The sequence below is a fragment of the Triturus cristatus genome, chromosome 6, assembly GCF_964204655.1.
Source record: "Triturus cristatus chromosome 6, aTriCri1.1, whole genome shotgun sequence".
Classification (NCBI taxonomy): Eukaryota; Metazoa; Chordata; class Amphibia; order Caudata; family Salamandridae; genus Triturus; species Triturus cristatus.
The window spans coordinates 1,926,754,539-1,926,759,775 of record NC_140589.1 but is presented as its reverse complement, the minus strand read 5'-3'; positions in this window follow the sequence as shown (position 1 = coordinate 1,926,759,775).

The window sequence follows — 5,237 nt, the reverse complement described above, 5'->3', positions numbered from 1 at the left end:
TTCGACTTGGTGGCCATTGATCGATACGAGCTGCCCATATTTCTTTGTGTTAGAGGGCAGGAGGCTCCCAGGGACCATCTCTCTATCTCCTAAGGATACTAGGGCCATAGCGGTGGGTTCCCGCTCCTCGGCCTCCTCAACCTCCTCCCCCAGGGCTACATTGGCGATCTGTCTAGCAGGGGGTGCTGCCTGGGTGGTGCGTGGGGCCATGGGGCATTCAGGGTCGTTGGCGTAATGCCCGGGCTTCTGGCAACGGAAACAAGTGATGGTTACCCGGTGCCCCCGTCTAAGGGGGGGGCCGGATACAGCAGGTAGGGGTGCCGGGAAGGGAGGAGGTTGGGACTTCGGGGGACTAGCCTGGGACTCTCTCTGCCCTCCCTGGTTTCCCCCCCCTCTCTGGCGGGGTGGTCCCTGACTGGCTCGGGGGTACTCTCCTACAGGGCTCTGTGGAAATATGGATTTTTCTGGTCAGTTATGTCCCCTATCTTGGACCCCAACGGTTTCATGTATAAATCACAAGTACATGTATGTTCCCTCCAGTTCCAGTTATGAAGACGCAAACACATGTGCGTCCACCGCCAACATGTCCTCTTTCAGATCCGCCATGAATGGGCCGGATATTCCATTCCTAAGTATGAAAGGCCACCGGCTTTATATGGTTCACTTATGCCATTTTTACAGTCCAGGCAAGTAGGCCCTGATTCTGCCATCAAGCTTTTCCTGCCTTCTGCCTCTGAAAGCTCCAGTCTGAGCTCGCATCTGTATCCATGAACTTTGTCCTCATTCTCTGCGCAGCTAACGGTGCCTGACATCAGCCTGTTGCCTGCCAAAAACTGTATTTCACCTTCGAAATTATCTGCTCCGCTCCCTACCCAATGCATTCCTGTCTAGTAGTTTAAGTAAACATTTCTTCCAGCTACCGAGCAAAAGGCCCGGCTTCTCTGTCTCTATGCAAGTAATTCATAGCCCTGTTACTATGGAAGATTCCTGCCCTCGCATATTGTGTAGACACTTAGACGCTTGTACACGCACTCACAGTCAGTATAGTCAGTATAGAATAAGATTCTACTCTGAGAGACCTCTCTTTTGGATAACATAGTTCTTTAAACATAGGATGTTAGATATGATTTGGGATTAGGTTGACTTGACCCTCCAGACTTCTGTCGCCACATGTAGAGCTAAATGTCAAGTCCCCTTCACCCCCTAGTTGCACGTCAATCACACGTCATGCTGCTGCACGCGCATTTCTGCCAAGTATTTCTGCTGACATTGCGAAATTCTTTCATGGAACCACCCTATTATGACATCATACCTGATGACGTTCTCTAGTTACGCCCAGTTACACCCACTTTTGCTACGCATGTATGTTTTATCTTTACTATCAATTGTTACGCCTCCTGCATTTGCCTCACTGTAATGCCTATTGTATAAAAATGATTACTTATCAATAAAGTAAGGTCTTCACTTCCTAAACCTTCGTGGTGATGGAATATGGAGCTCATCAATTTAAATTGTTCTGGAATAAAGCCCGTTCTGAACCTCTAATACCACGGATTCTGCCTCTTATTTTACTGAGCTATTGTTATAGATTTTCCGCATCAAATTAAGTTCCGGTAATTAAATTATTTACCACATAAATGGCGCCCGAACAGGGACACTTTCTCATCTCACGCGCCGGCGGTGCGTTGCAGGCCCGGTCTCCTGTCACAGCTGGACGGACAACAACGCGTACCCACAGGATTTCCTGTATCTCCCTCCTGCCGAGCGGGGATAACTGAGGCTGCGATCAACACCCAGACGAGGCGGTGAGAAGTGCGAAGTATCCCGACCAGAGCCTAGCTGAGAGAGCAAGATCCGAGGTATACAGAGGCCCACCAGTTTCCGAAGTTTACGAAGTTCCGAGTCGAGTCCAGTCCGGTTCAAGTTCAGTTCAGTTCCGAGGCCTTCCGTTCCGAGCTACCCGGTGAGTACCATTATCGGGGAGGCGTTCTGACGTGCACATAGGTTGTGCCGGTCAAGACGGGTTTGGGTACACAAATCCGGTCTGCACTGTTTCAGCAGTGTATCTGTACTGTTTAGCAGTATATCAAGTATGTCTAGTATATAATTCAGATTTACCTAGTTAGTATCGAGTATTATGCTTAGTGACTAGTTTCCCTAAATGACCATCATTGTTTATTCATTAAATGTTAAATGTTAAAATGTTTTAAATATGTTCTGTATATTGTGGTGTGAATGACTGTTTATTATTGTGTTTTATGGTATTAAACGTGTTCAAAATTAGGTATCAGATCAGTTCTCAATATGCCGCTCTTTTCGAAATTAAGACAGATTGCAACTAGAAAAGGGGTACTCGAAGAAGCTGTTCCCATTCCTCCTAGGGACACTCCAGGGTACTTCATGTATCATAAACATGGCCTAGACGCCATATTATTTCTTGATCTATGGGTAGACTACACCAAGGGATTACCAGAAAGTCAGAGGTGGCCCGTAGCGGGGACCTGGGATGCAGATTGCATTATGAAAGTAGAAGAAGAATTGTGGAAGAAGAAAGCTAGACAGTCACAGAAAGATGCCATTGAATTATGGCGTAAAGAATCATATAGACGCACAGAAAAAGCGCTCAGACAAGAAGAGAAAAGTAAGGAGAATTCAAATAAAGTTCGAGAAAGTGTACTAGTTGAAGAAGGTACTCGAGTCAAGTCAGAACAAACAGACAGACAAAGAAATGCCCTTGTGAACGGTATGTATCCTCTTCTGGCCGAAGGATTACCTAAGGCTACTCCGGAAATACCAAAAGACTTGCCACCCCCATTGTTTCCGATAAAAGTACATCTCAAAGGGCATCCCAGAACCGCAGAAGATGTTTTTCTTTCCTCTTATTTAGACGACGCAGCTCCCGAGTATGCTAATGCTGCGCCACATAGACCGTCTGCCGAGGGGGTTCAACGCCAAGACCCTCCTCCGTCTGTACCTCTGCAACAGCAAACCCCGACACAAGTTCCGGCAAGCACATCTGTTTCTACATCTGCATTCACACCTATGGTTGCTATATCCCGTTCAACGAATCCTTTCACATTCAGCACCCCAGGTGGTGCTACCGGAGGTGCATCAAGCATTTTTTCTACACCACCCAGAACAAATAAACTTTCCTTTCAAGAATTAGCCCACCAACGTACACCCAAACTAGTAACTCCCAACACGCTCAAGGAACTTCTAATAGATTGTAGATATGACCCAGTGCCCGGAAAAGGGGACGAAATGATGCTGGCATCATTACGTATCCGACGAGCTGCAATATATTTAGGAAAGCTACCAGGAATGACTGCACATTTAGAAAATATATATCATTTTGTTCAGTCAGGGCGAGACCCTGAGAGTATTAACAGAGCCATGGAGTACCAAAAGGTGGAAATACAGGGGGAACTGTTACGTTTCCTCATAAACTGTGTGATCAGAAATCAAGATCAACCAGGGGTAAGTCCGGAAGAAATGCAAATTCTTACCACATGGGGTAAGAATATATCAGAGGGGAGACACGATAAACGATCATGTATAGTAGCTATGAGCCGAAAGATCCGCAAAGAAATAGAACGAATACACGAAGAAAGATTAGCAGTAGACGAACCTGAACAAACCGAGGACGAGGAAGAATTAGAACTGCCCACAGGACAGTTAGAAACTATGGCCTATGTAGGTAGAGGAAGATCTTGCAATAATACTAGATGCTTTACTGATCCGATATGTCCGATACGTCCAGATAATAACAGAAAATTCCAAACTCCTATAATAAATACAAGGTCCCCCGAACATTCATTCCAAGCCGCTGACAAATTACTCCGAGAACGAAGGGGTTATCATATACTCGATTCTATGGACGAACAAGAATTAGCCAGGTCAGCCGTTCACTGGGTTGATAGTCCTGGAAAATATGGTGATGATACACTAGCACATACGTTTTTGAACCTCGCCCCAGATGAACAGCGTTTAGCTGGTATCTATATGATTCAACAACTCCTTATATTATATAAAAGCCAACACTCCGATCCTGGCCCCTTACCTGATATATTGACTGAATTACTCACGAATAAATGGAGAGGTTCCGGTACTAAGTTAATTAGAGAAATACTAGAATCTAGAAGGCAGTACATTCTTTTTGTATGTCCTGAACATGTCTCGCTGCCCTTCAAGGAAAGAACGACGTATTACATGGATAGACAAAATCCCTTACGAGAAGTGCACCCGATAAAGGGTGATGACAATGAGTTTAAACGTGTGTTTGTATACATACCCATATCCAAAATAGAACTATTAGAAATGAAGAAAGTGGTACCCAGTCATGACAAAGACCCAGCGGGTTTCCACCGTGAAATTAAAGATATGTTACTCATGGGAGAATATACCTACCCCGACATTATGACAATATTGAAGGTATTAATGCCTGCGGGCATTTACGAAAAACTCAAGGAAAAGGATTGGGAGGTGGGAGATCAGAAGATAGATTGGACAGCATTAGAAAACGAAGAAAAAGCTCGAGGTCCAGGTTCAGAGCTCGGGGACAAGACCAAAGCACTACCAGGTTTACTAGTACAGGTACTGCCACGATTATTAACTACGAAAAAGGAAGACTGGGGTGCAATCTCAGCCTGTAAACAAAAATCAGATGAAGACACTAGTGATTTCTATTGCCGATTTGAGAAATGTTTTGGTATAAATAGTGGAATAAAAGCAAGTAGCGAGTCGTATCCACATCTGTTTGTGACAAAATTAGTTGAAAATGCCTTGCCCCAAGTTAAGAATAGAGTATTGAAGTTCGAGAGTACCTGGCAAGGTAACACTCCGTCACAAATGTTACAAATGCTACAGTACCATCACAATAGAATCAGAGAAGAACAAGAACATGAACATAGACGCATGAAAGACACGAAAATGAAAATGCTAGTTTCCCAGACAGTTCCAGCTGATAGTCATAAGAAGGGTATAACACAGTCCAGTGTTTCAACAGGTCCTGTAAAAGGGACATGTAACTATTGCAAACAGCCAGGTCATTATGTACACGATTGTCCCGTTTTAAAACATAATATCGCCATAGGTAACACAAAAGAAAGACCAAGACCACTTAGACAGGATCAGAACCAACAAGGAGCACTGCAGCATGCACAGTCCATGCCAGCTCCGCAACAGTCTATGCCAGCTCCACCACCGCAGCCTATTGCTGCCACACAAACAACGACCCG